The following is a 14,088-nucleotide window of genomic DNA, read 5'->3' as shown; positions in this document are numbered from 1 at the left end:
GGCTCTATTAGGCTTTCTAATGTTTTTAATAGAAATAGGTGTTATATACAATCACAATCATATGATTGCTGTTGATTTTGTTATTGATATAGTTGATTATGTTAATAATTTTCCTAATATCGAACCAGTCCCACATTCTTAATATAAATCTTGAAATGAATCTTAAAATAAATCTTGAAAATGTATTATTTAAAATTTTTGCAGAGTCTATTGTTAATTTTGATTTTGTTTTAGTTTAGGTATCAAAACCATGTTTATGTCATAAAATATATTTAGTAATACTCTACCTAATTTTTCACATTCTTAGTTGGAATAAATTGTTCTTCAAAAAATTGCTAGGATTCATTTATGAATTCATAAAGTCCTGAGGGTTTTTCTTAAGGAACTCACTGATGGCTTGTTCACTTTCTTTTTTTTTTTTAAGATAAGGTTAGTTAAGTACTATATTTCTTCTGTTAATCTGGACAATTTATGTTTTTGTAAATGTTAATCCAATTGTCAATTCATTGACATAACTGGGCAAAATCCTAATTATAGCTTTAATTTTGTCTTCCTTGATGATGCATTCATCCTTTTCATTCTGGATACTAGTAATTTGGTTTTATTCTTTCCTTTTTAAACATCAAATTAAGAAATGGTGTGTGTCGCGAAAACTTACAGTTGATGAGCAGAATATGACAGTTATACGCAGAAATGAAAGGTGTTACAATAATAAAATGATCAAGTGCATTAACTTGATTTAATAAACCATTTTCCCAAATCTGTTACTATGAGTATTTTTAACCATAATATGTCCTTATCTAATACATTCCTCTCTCTTTTGCTGCTATTCCATATTACATTGGGTTTGATTAGTATGCCAACATTCCAAAGTCAGTGTAAACATATTCTTGTGTTTACAGATACTGTAAAATGCATGTTTTCCGTAGGAGAAATTTAAATAAAAATAAAATGATGTATGTGATTAATAAAATTAGTTCCATTTAATTTATTAGTTAAGTGTTGTTGGGTTTTTGTTTTTATGATTTGTTTTGATTTTCAGCTGATTTATATCTCCATTGATTTTCAGCTTTTCCATTTTAGTGTTTAATTGAGGATTCTATTTTTCTTTTTCTATTTTCTTTTTTTAAATCATATGCCCAATTCATTGATCAGCTAATTCTTCATTTTACTGATTAAATAAACTTTTAGATATATACAATTTCCTCTAAATACTGCTTTGGCTATGTCCCACACATTTTGGAATGTTGTCATTCATTCTCTTTAGTGAAATTAGCGATTGTTTCTGTGGTTTGTTCTTTGACCCACCCATCCTTTAGAATGTTTAGTTTCCACTTAGATTCTATTTGTGTTTCTGTGACCCTATATTAAATGTAATTTGTATTGCAATGTGGTCTGAAAAGATTGCATTTAATAGCTCTATTTTTCTTCAATTTTTGTTGAGATTATTATGCCCTAATACAGTTTTTTCAAAGGTATCATATACATCTGAGAATAACATATCCTCCTTTCCATTTTGCATTTTGTTTTCTCCAGAGGTTTCTCATATCTAACTTTTCTAAAGTTATATTAATCTCCTTTATTTTTTATTTATTTTATAATTAAATTTATCTAGCTCTGAAAGGGAAAGTTGAAGTCCTCTGCTAATATAATTTTACTATGTTTCTTCCTGCAATTTATTTAACTTTTCCTTTAAGAATTTGGTTTTTTCTGCCTTTTTTGAGAGAGAATTTTCCTCTCAATCCTTCATTTTTTGTACTCTCTTTCTTTAAAGAATCTATCTCACTACCCTAATAGTGATATAGTTTTTAGAAGATAACACAAATGATTGTAAGATACATAATTTAACTTTATTTAATTTCTTATGATATTTTGTTTCATATTTACTTTTTTATGCTTCTCTTATATATTATATTTCAGCTTTTTTCCCTTTTGGAAATGCCTGAAATCCTTTTATTTCATTTATCTATTTTTTTTTTTACTTTTGAAAGATTATATTCGTTTGCCTTCTGGAATATTAAATTCCAAGCTGTTTGTTCTTTTAACGTAGTAGTTGCTGAATCTTGTTTTATCCTTACTGTGGCTTCATGGTATTTAAATATTTTTTTTTGTTTGCTTGCCCATTTACCCAATTCTGCTCTTTTTTTTTAGGAGTTATTATCATCAGTGAATTTTTCTGTCTCTTTTTACTTTGGACTAATTCTGTTTTTTAGAGTGTTATTTTTCTTCAATATTCTTTGTGCCTCTTTTACCAAGGCTGTTTTCTGTCTATTCATACTTTTATTCCTTTGCCTACATTTCCTTAATTTTTCCTCAGCCTTTTAAATTAGATTTTGAAAGCCTTTTTTTTAACTTTTAAAGAATTTTTGTTCTGTTCATGTCTAATTCACATTTTTCTTGCATGCTTTCCTTGTAGCTGTTTTTACTTCATTGCGTTTTTTTTTCTGAATTTTTATCTTGCTCTTCCTTGTCACTATAGTATCTTTTTATGGTTAGGTTCTTTTTTGTTTTCATTTACTCATTCTTTGATTTAGAAAATTATATTAATAGTGGGCTTTGTTCTCAGCATGGGGATTGAGGGGTTCTGTTTCAGATTTCAAGCTTTTTCACAATTTTCTTTTTAGAGCTAATTCTGGGATTGGAAGTTTTCAGTGCTTCCAGTATAGGGTAATTTAAGTAGAGAAGCACTAATGTATTGGTCTGCCCTGATTCTTTTTTCTTATCTAAAAAAGGCTTCGGATCCCTTTGGATTTCAATTGATTCTACTTCTTGGGACACTTCTTTCTTTGAGCTGGAAGTTTTACTTCCTATTACGGTTTATTATCTTTTTTGTTCAAAAGTGTTTCTTTCTACTCATGTAGATCCCAAAATGGATATAAGTAAAGGAGTTGCCAAACAGTTGCTCCTCAGGACTCCTCCTATTTTTTAACCAAAAATCTTTTTCACCACCTTTCAACTAGGACCCAGAAGTGGTTCTGGGTAATAGTTTCCAGATAGTATCTGGTCCTGTTATCTAGTACTAATTCATTAAACCCTATAATCTCTTTCTGATCACTTGTCTGGTTCTCTTAATGTCTTTGGCTTGGGCATTTCCAACACTACTGATACTTCTGTCATTACTTTCTAATCCCACCAGTAGTTTTTCATCAATATGAGCTATGAGTCACCCCCACTCCAGTATCACGGATCTCTTTTTTACACTCTTTATTATCTTGGGCCGGAAGGTCTCTGATGTTTTGTTAGCTCTTCCACTCCTAAATTTGATTTGAGGAATTTAGAGTTGTTTAGAAGGGATTGTTGGGAGAGTTGACATAGTGCTTCTCTACCTTACCATCTAGGTTATGTTGCTCTTCTTTATTTTTTTTAAAATTATCAGCATCTTTGTTAAGTTACTTATGATTTCAACTTCATACCATCTTCATGTTATCCCCCTCATCCTTTATCAGTTGCCAAATTTTATTTCTACCTCAACAGTATCTCTTGGATCTCACTCATTTTTAACATATGAATATACACTGTCTTCGTTTAAGACTTCATCACATCTTACATAGACTATAGAAGCAAATTCTTGAATTATTTTTTTACTCCACATAGTTGCCAAGGCAATTTTCTTGAATGTCAGAACTGTCCATGTTATGCTTTCTTCTTAGTATATTCTTCTGCCTTTTTAATTGTTTCTAGGATCAAATATAAGCATCTTCATAGTTTGGCCCATTCTCACTTTTTTGATCTTACTATATTTTCCTTCTCTGTGTATATTCTGTGATCCAAAGCCTGGACCATGTGCTTTTTCTCATATAAGATGCTTCTCCTTTCTTTGTGTTTTGCACTAGAATGTTCTGCACCTTTAGTTTTACCTTTTGTTTCCCTAACTTCCTGAAAGGATCAACTAAAAATTTCACGTTCTGCAGATCTTTTCCATGTCTTCTGCCCACTCTCTCATGCCTTCTTCATCTGTCTGATTGTCTTCCATTTTTTCTTTCTGTCTCATGGTATATATTTCTTTATGTACCTGTCTTTTAAATTAATCACCTTGAACAAAGGTACTTTTTTTTTGCTTTCCTTTCTTCCAATAGTGCTTAGCACAATGCCTGGCATACAATCAAATTAGACAAAAATGATTTCATAAGCCCAAAGGCCAGAATCCTTCATTTTATTTATGTTTTCATTTGAAATTTTTAAGTAAGCATTGTCATCATTTTACAAAGGAAGACAGTTAAGCATGAATGGTGGAACCTACCAGATGTTTCCTCCCAATATATTGCACTTATGAAGTCAGTTCATTTTTTAGAAATCATTTACAATTCTTTAGAATGTAACAAATGAAGTTACTATGTAAATCCCTTCACAGTCTAGCTTTTACATTTATTTAATATTTGTCCCCTACTGTTTATTCTATCCCAGATAGACTACTTACCTATTTACTAAACACATCCAAAATTCTTCTACCTTAATCTCTTTGCTTACATATTTAACTGCACCTGGAATGTCCTCCACAACACTTGTTGCTTTACCTGTTGTAACAGTAAAAAGTAAATAATAAAAAAGTTCACATAGGAAGAATTACATCAGGGGTTCTCAAACTACAGCCCCCAGGCCAGATGTGGTGGGCTGAGGACATTTATGCAGCCCACCAGGTGGCAAATGGGCTGAGGGGTAGAGACAAGAGTGTGAGTTTTTGTTTTTACTATAGTCCGGTCCTTCTACAGTCTGAGGGACAGTGAACTGGCCCCCTATTTAAAAAGTTTAAGGACCACTGAATTACATGAATAGCCAAGTATTTCTCCCCATGAGAACTCTCAGACCATTTAAATTATATTCTTGTTGAACACATTCTAATTTGTATTATCTGTTTTATCTGTACATATATTTTACTTGCATTCTTTTAGACTCCTTGCAGTAGACACATATTTTGTTTATTTTTGTACTTTCCTTAGCATCTAGCAGAATTCTCACTAATCAATAGAAGATACTCAATAGGAGATGCTCAACAATTTTTGTTGAATTCAGTCAATTTATCAAGTATCATTAACCCCCAGTTGGATGCTAGTCCCTGTAGCAGGGACATAGAGTAGAGGATTTAAAATTACATCAGATGTAGGTAGGGAATAAGATTTTGCATACTTGAAAACTCATAGCATTGGCCAATTTTATTGTAGAGTTTATAGATTTTATATTCTAGGAAGTTCATTGAATTAATTGTGAAGTAAATTACAGGTTATTTTCTAAAGCAATAAAGATGCTTCTTGTCTATTAACAGGCTCATTGAAATGTGATGCTGGACCTGAATATACTTAGTAACTCCCGTTCAAGGTTGAATTAGGAAGTTTTGTGCAGACCTGGAAGAAGCAGGTAAATATTTTATTACTATCTTTCCTGACGTTATCCATTCTACTTCCTCCTTATTCTGTCAAATTTTATTTCACCAGAGTATGATCATTTCTATAAAAATTGGTCAGTACTTTGCAAAGACATTAGTTTGGTGGTGACAAGTATACATAAAATTATTTTCATTGTATTATCTTGGATTTCTTTTTCATCGTGTACTTTTTTTTTCTAGTTTTCAAGCTTAGCATTAAGTTTGAAGCTTATCTAGGAAATTTGTGCTTTAGAACTAGGGAAATACTTATTTAAAGAAAGCCCATTTGAAAAAAAGCACCCTTATCAGTGCAGGAGGCTTATTTTCTTCAAATTACAAACTTAAGGAGTTTCCGAGAATAGTCAGAAGTTAAGTGACATGCCTAAGATGTCACAGACTGTATGTGCATGAATCCAGACTTAAATACAAATTTATGATCAAAACTCTTTAATAGCATCATTTGAGTGATTTACTTTATAGAGGAAAAGGAAAATCTGTTTTATTTATGTTAGTCAGAATATAATATGTTCTGTAACTAGTGTCCCATCTGAAATAAGAACACTTATCTGTTGTAAATATATAGTATATTCCTTTTTGTTTTAGTTTAGACCTATGTTTTCATCAATGTAAGAAACTCTGGAGTTTGGAAACTCTCCCTAGCAATGACAATTAGCAGTTCTTTGGACTTTGTCTTACTGTGCTGCCTGACAACACAGATCTTGGAAAACTTGCTCCATGGTCACATAAATTATATTAGTCAGAAGCAAGAATTAAACTCATCTTTTATAGCCTACCTAAGATACCTTCTTATTCCATGGCATTCTTGTCCATTTTCTCCCAAAGAATGTACTTCATTGTATATCTTCAGTATATCTAGAAATCTTCCATTAAGTTTTTATGTTTGTTTATCTACTTGAGTACCAATCGGCACTACATAAGTGTAGAAGGAATAATAGTATTTCCCAAAGTTGTGAGTTGGTAAAATTCCTGGCACATAATAGACACGTTTTGAAGTATATTACAGTATGGACATTTGTTTTGCTTGACTATCTCCGTTTGTTATTGAAGGTTTTGTATTTCTTTTTTTATGCCATAGGAGATAAGCAAGAGAAAAAAGAATGCTGGATAATTTAAAAAAAATAAATGAGGCAGAATAGGGTCATGTAATCAGTACAGTTTAATAATAGTTTATTTACTTATAAAAGTCCTGTGCTTTCTGTTTCACTAATGAAGATTTCCTTCTCTGTTTCACATTTTATTTTATTGTACTTTTTGTCTTTTTTTCACATATATTTAAGTTAGCTTTAATTCTAGGAAGATGTTAGATTTATTATAGATCAAAATGGTCTAAAAGTGAAGGTTTTTAAACTCTGAAAGAAAAATAAAAACAAAATCTAGGGCATCCTTATCAGGAAGGAATATAGTTTGGTCCACCACAAAATAAGGGCCTGGAGTATAAAAACTTGAGGTTTTCTCTAAATTATTATATTATATATTGTAACAAGTTACTCTTTTTCTAATGTTAGAAAAGATACTGTTTTTAAAAATTAAGGCAGTTTTACCATTTAATAAAAGTAAAAGATACCTAGACCTTCATGGAAATGGTGTGGTGGAGAATATTTAAGCATCCATGTCTATTTTAACATTAGAATTTGGCAAACTTTTGCCTTGATTGGGTTCATAGAAATAGAAAAATCCTCAAGGACTCACCTGGCTCCAACTACTAGTTTTCAATCAAGTAAAATGAGTAAAAATCCTCATTTTGTAGATGAGTAAGCTGATTTAAATGATTGTCCCTGTCCCCATTAAGGCTTGAATTCAGACTAGAACTTAGGTATCTTTCCTCTAACAGTAGACTCTTTTTCTACTGTACCAAATTTTTATCTTTATTTTTAAAGAGTTTATATTGTATAGTAGCTATAGGCAAATATTAGCTTTTATCTTTGTTGATGGCAAAGGTATGGAAATAAAATGATATATCAATTCACTAAAATGTTTATAGAGGTGACAAATGCATAAAAGTTCATAATTGCTGATGTCTTCCCTATTATATTTTTAATGGGAGGTTAAAATCACCTTAATGTCTTTGTTATCTCTTATTCTCTTGGAATCTTTACTTATTTAAAATACCTTAGAAAATGATCTCCAAGTGTTCTTTAAGATTGTATTGTCTTGAGCAAAATTTTCTTCTGTTTGTATTTGATCAAGTTCTGCTTCTTGACTTCATCTTCCCACTGTAATTTTGTTTCTCCACCTGTTACTAAATTGGTAGAGTCCAAATGTGGTGATTCCATTAGTCATCAATGAAAAAAGCCAGATTTCATTTATTTTGTTCTTTTATTGATATATTTCTTCCAGATTCTCATAGAGATGTTCTCCAGCTTGTTAAATTTTTATCTTTCACCATGCTTCCAGAAGGCTCATTTTCTTTTTAACTGTATTTTTTACATTATTTGTTTGTTATTTTCTGAGGAGTATGGAATGGGGAGCAGAGGGGAGAGAGGGAGGGAGAGGGAAAGAAAGATTTTTTTTGAAAGATGATCCATTTTAAATGAATGTTTTTGGGGGCTGACATTTATTTCTAATGATAAGAAAATCCTGCCCCTGACACTTAAGCTGTATGACCTAGGCAAGATCTGCATTTCCTCATCTGTAATATGTGGAAATTGGATTTAGGAGATTCTATCTCTTGGCTGAAGTTTTTTTGTAATGTTTCTGGCTCTTCTGTTTTTATTTCTGTCTTTATTTTGCAGTGAAGCAAATTTATCTTAAGAAGAGTTTATAACATCTGAAATAACTTTTATTTGCTACTTTTCTGAGTCAACTTCTTGTTCACTGATCACTGGGGCTGTCTTCATTCCATACAATATCTTCTACTTTTCTTTATGCTTTTTTTTCTAATTTATGTTTTCACTTTAATCAGCATCAAATCTAATTGCATACAAAAAGTTTGGTTTGCTATCACTTGTCATTTTGCTTGTGCTAAAATAGTTTAATGCTGTTTGTTGATACTTGTAACTGGTGTCTTTTTGACTTTTTTATAGAGAATATTTTTAGTATTTAATTTTTCATCTGAGTTCATTTCTTCAACCCAGGTGATATTTTAAGACACAGTTTTCACCATTCTTCCACTGCGTCTCCTTTAACACTGAACTCATTGCATATCAGTGTTAATATGTGTATATGTATGTATACTTAGTTTGGAAGACTTTCAAGTTTTTTCATACAATTTTCCAACTTCTTAGTCAACAGATAACATTGCATAAGAGGCATTTATCTTCATGGTGGTCTATTTGTATTTATGCATTATGAAAAATGAAGGCAAGATTATAGGATTTAGAGCTGGGTGAACAAGTATTCTAGGAAATATATATAATTAATCTAGTAAAGATACAGATTTATGATATGAAAATTTGAACTTACGAGTTGTTCAATGAATTTGTTCTTCAGGACCTTGACTTTTGCAAGTGCATGTGAACAAAGAATAAGGAAGTATTTTACCAATAGCTAATCCTTCTAGTTCCTGTTCTATTGATTGCAATGTGATAATATTCAGCAAAAAGCCAATATTATATTAAAAGAAAAGAAACTAAAGTTGAAGCACAATGTTATTTTTTTTCCTTTTTCTTGTCAAAAAAGAAAGTTTACAAAAATCAAATTTGTGGCCTGAAGCTATTTGGTAGTAAAATTTTGATGCCATTATACAAAGTAGCAAAATATGGATTTTAACTGGCCTGCTTTTCAATTCAACTGAAGATTAAGTACATTCTTAATGGTCTGATTTGCTGGGAAGAGCACTATTACAATAATCTGCTTTTTACAGCCCATATCAAATAGGAACTTGCATCACTTATTACAAAGTTTGTGCTTTGGGAGACATTTTCACGGCATCTAACAGTACTGCCCCACATTTCTTGGAATTAGCCTCTAATGATATCATCTCCCAAAATGAGTTGTTTCTCAAACATACTGATTGTTTTGTGGTTAATGTCTAATCCAATAGCTATATTTAAAATGTCATACAAATTTGTAAGAAAAGGTTCATTGAAACTGCTGTTGTATCCATAATTGTATGAAAATGTTATGGAAGAGATGCCATGCAGTTTGAATGTTTTTTTAAGATTTTCTTTTTTTTTCTACATGATATAAGCAGGAGCGATGAGAACTCATTTTTAACTGTTAGCAATTCAAGTTTTTAACCATTGTGTGCTTGAGAAGAGAGGACTGTTACTGTAGTTATTATGTAAAATAAAGTTGGAGTCTAAAGCCTCCTTTTAGCTGTCAGCCTTATTAAGAAGCTACTCATGTATTGAACCAGGTACCTGTATTGTATAAGCAGTGCATTGTAATGTCTAGGGAGAATTTTCTTTCCCACCACTGCTACATTATTAGGCCTTGCTTCTTCAACTTACTAGCTGCAACTCACAGCACAGTAGGTCTAATGTAGATTGACGCCTATGCCAGAAGACTGATTGAAACTTTTGTCTCACAGTTGCTAATGCTCACTGAACCATTTTATTGAAGATAAAGTAAATAAAATAGATTGCCATATGAGAATTCTCTGAAATCAAATGGAATAATTTGACAGGTTTAAGCCCATGAAGAAGGCAAAGCACTGAAGCAGACGGAATACTTTTTATGCACAACATAACAGAGCTGGGGGTTGGGAGAGAGTCATCTCTATTGCGTTGGCTATAAAATATTAATTTTTTAACAGCGGTTAATTGTCAAAGACAGTCTATGCTATGTATTTATTTGTCCTTATGCTGTTCACTGGACCCCCAACCTCAAAAAGATTTCTATAAATAAAAAGTTTTGAAGGATAGAGCCATGGATTATTTTTTCTTTCAGTTTTTCTTACATTTATGTTCATAGATCAGTAGCCCTATAGAATTTAATAAACAATACTAATGAACAGGAGAAACTGAATATACCATAGAATATTTTTAGGGTTGAAAAATGATTGTGAAGACTCTGCCTCTGAAAATATATGGTACTGACAGTTTTTACTCTTTTGTTCCATAATAAAAAGGAAAGAAGATGATAAGAGGACATTACCTTTAGGAAATGCACTATTGGTATTCTATTGTATGTGTTTATTATGTAAGGTTAAAAATAATTCAATCAGATTAGGTTCTACCATCTGGAAAAAGTCTCCTAATGTTACCCTTCAAACAAGTTTAAAGTAACTCCTTTTATCAAATTTGGGAGTGGCAGAACTAATAAAATTTGGTCAGGGTAAGACATTTTCTGGCCTCCAAAAACTTAGGAGGGCAGCAAAAGCATTTTGTGACACCATTCTGTGACATCCAGAGACCCATCCAGAGTCCAAACACACTGCGTTGCCAACAGTGGCCACAGCAGCAAAAGCAGCTTTGGGAACTCTTACCCTAGAGACAGTAAAGGGATCAGACAACTGTTCAGAAAGAAATTACAATCAAACTACCAAAATATTATTTTATAGAAGTAGAAAAAAATAATAACAAAATTCATCTGGAAGAACAAAAGATCAAGGATATCCAGGAAATTAATGGAAAAAAAATCAAAGGATGGTGGCTTAGCATTACCAAACCTAAAACTATATTATAAAACAGTAATCATTAAAACCATTTAGTACTGGCTAAGAAATAGAGTGGTGGAGCAATGGAATAGATTAGATACACGCAACACAATAATCAAGCCCTATAGCAATCTAATATTTAATAAGCCCCCAAACTCCAGCTTTTGGAATAAGAACTCATTCTTTGACAAGAATTAGTGGGATAACTAGAAAATAATATGGTAGAATCTCATCTTAGACCTACATCTCACACCCCTATCAAAATAAGGTCAAAATAGATATATGATTTGGTCATAAAGGGTGATACCATAAACAAATTAGGAAAATAAGGGATAATTTACCTATCAGATCTTTGAAGAAGAGAATTTAAGACCAAAGAAGAGCTAGAGAACAATATGAAAGGGAAAATGGACATCTTTGATTACATTAAATTAAAAAGTTTTTTGCAAAAGCAAAACCAACAGAAACAAAATTAAAAGGGAACTACAGAGATGGGAAGAAATCTTAACAGCCAGTATTTATGATAATGGTCTCATTGCTAAAATAAAGAACTATATCAAATATATATAAGAATGCAAATCATTTCCCAATTGATAAATGATCAAATAATATGAATGGACCATTTTCAAATGAAAAAATTAAAGCTCTTTCTGGTCATATGAAAAAATGCTCTAAATCACTATTGATTAGAGAAATGCAAATTAAAACAACTCTGAGGTACCACCACACACCTCCGAAATTGGCTAAGATGACAAGAAAAGATAAAAAACATATATACTAATGCATTGTTGCCGGAGTTTTGAAATGATCCAACCATTCTGGAAAGCAATCTGGAACTTATACCCCCAGGGCTATAAAACTGTGCATACCCTTTACTCCAGCAATGCCATTGCTGGGTTTGTATCCCAAGGAAATCACAAAGGAGGGAAAAGGACTCAAGTGTGTAAAAATGTTTGTATCAGCTCTTTCTGTGGTAGCAAAGAATTGAAAATGAGTGGATGTCCATCAGTTGGGGAATAGCTGAACAAATTCGGTATATGAAGGTAATGTAATATTATTGTTTTATAAAAAATGATGAAAAAAATTGATTATAGAAAATCATGGAAAGATTTACATGAATTGATGCTGAGGGAAACAAGCAGAACCAGGAATACATTGTACACAATAATAGCAAGAATGTACAATGATTAACTATGAATGACTTGTTCTCTTCAGGTGTTCAGTGATCTAAAGCAATTCCATTAGACTTTGGACAGAAAATGTCATCTGCATCCAGAAAAAGAACTAAAGAGACTGAATGTAAACCAACACATGGTACATTCACTTCTTTTTCTGGTTTTTTTTTTTTTTTATCTCTTCCTTGGTTTTTTCCATTTTTCTATGATTTTTCTCTCCCAACATGATTCATCAATGTGCTAAAACTTAATTAGTTTTTAAGAAGAAAAATTACAGGGCCTTTACTGGCACGGGTACAATTGACCCTGATAGGCAACTCTTGCTCATAAGCAGTTCTGGATCACAGTTCCAGGGCATAGAGGAGTATTGGGAGTGCAAATAATTGCATGGGATTAGGGGCTCTGGAAACAATTCCAGGGCCATGAGGAGGGCAAATGCTTCAGCTGCAGAGGAAGAGGGATTCTTCCTGGGTAAACTCAAAGCCCAAACCAGGAGAAATTGTGACCACATCTCTCCCTGGATCACATAACCTTGGAAGTACTGAAAGTTACAGATTCCCAGAACTAGCTCTGAAATTGGCCTTGAGAAAAAGCCTAAAGCTTGAGACAGAACCTCCCTCCCTACTATCAGGTAAGCATTGTTCAACTTTAGTGTAAAGTTCAAAGTCAAGAAATAGATTGGAAAAATGAACAAAAAGCAAAACAAGAATTTGACCATGAAAGGCTAGCATCATGGCAGATAAAACCAAGCCAAAAAATCTGAAGGCAGCAGTGTAAAAATAGCTAACAGAAAAAAATGTTTATTGGACCTGATTCAACAAGAATTCCCAGAAGAGATAAGAAAGAGGAAAAATTGGGGAAATAAATGAGAATGAAAAATTAATCACATTTTAATTTTGCATACATTTTAAATCCTAGTAGGGTTTTTTTTAAGGGAATTATGCAGTTTGTCCCTCCACAACATATAGGCTATCTGTCCTTTTCTCTCTGTTTCCACTATCAGCAACCTAATAGAATAATTATCACCCATTTCGACCATTGCCATATCCTTAACTGGTCTCCCACAGTTCACAATTCTGTGTTATATTGAAGTTTGTATGTGTAGGATTGGCCATATTCTCTCTGATCAAAACCTTTCAGTCATTTCCTGTTTTGTGAACAATTGAGGCTCTGGACTGTTTGATTGTTTTGCTTTCCCAGGTTTACCTGATTTTACTCTTTTTCCATTGCAACCCCATGCATTCTGTGCTTCACATAATCTAAGTAATCTGTCATCTTTTCAACCTGTTCATAACTGTTTCTTTATTTGTATCATTCTCTTTCTGGGAAAATTGTGCCTTCTAGGCATATTGGTAGTCCAGTAATTTGAGTATTGATCCTGAAGTCAAGAAGACCTTTGTATCACGTTCACTTCTACTCTATTTTTTTGCATACATTTCTATATTTTAAAATTTAATTTCTAAAATAATGAAAGGGTTCAGTTACTGTCAAATTTTCTTTATGCTTAGAGTGAAATATTGTACCTATTAAAAAGTGAAATCTATTTTTCATTGTTATTTATATTACAAAAATCACTTGGGACAATATTTATTCTTTGAGGGGGAAGAGGAAGGGAGTTTCTATTCAATCACATTTTACTCTCAGAACTAAGTTGTTGAAAGGAAGCATTATGTAGTGGTCAGATAACCATCCTCAGAGTCGAGAAGAATGAGTCCAAATCCTTACTCTAATACACACTTAACCATTCAGTTTCTCAAATAATCTCAAGACTATAAATTGTAGAAAAGTTGTTGAATTGCATTGATAGAGGGAGTTTGCTTACTCAGATTTCCCTACATCACTGGAATCAGAATGAGACAAGAATTTGTAGTGAGCAACTTCTTGTGGAGGAAGATCCTGTCTGAATATAATGAATGTTATTCATTTTGTACCAAAACCATTCATTTAAATTACCATCAACATATACTAGTGTCATTTTGTTACCTTACTGAGTC

General features: G+C 32.2%; 1 protein-coding gene across 9 annotated transcripts in view; it reads left to right on the top strand.

Annotated features, from left to right (window-relative positions):
• The window catches only part of FOXP2 (forkhead box P2), a 718,280-nt gene that overhangs the window by 287,157 nt on the left and 417,035 nt on the right, over positions 1–14,088 (top strand). For all 9 annotated transcript variants that reach the window (XM_074268254.1, XM_074268259.1, XM_074268249.1 and 6 more), the window contains one exon: positions 5,261–5,352. The gene's annotated coding sequence lies outside the window, so the exon portion shown is untranslated. The remainder of the gene's footprint in view (positions 1–5,260; positions 5,353–14,088) is intronic.

This window comes from Sminthopsis crassicaudata, chromosome 5 (assembly GCF_048593235.1).
Source record: "Sminthopsis crassicaudata isolate SCR6 chromosome 5, ASM4859323v1, whole genome shotgun sequence".
NCBI classification, from domain to species: Eukaryota; Metazoa; Chordata; class Mammalia; order Dasyuromorphia; family Dasyuridae; genus Sminthopsis; species Sminthopsis crassicaudata.
The sequence above is the reverse complement of the archived record's forward strand: the minus strand, read 5'-3'. Positions and strand labels throughout refer to the sequence as shown.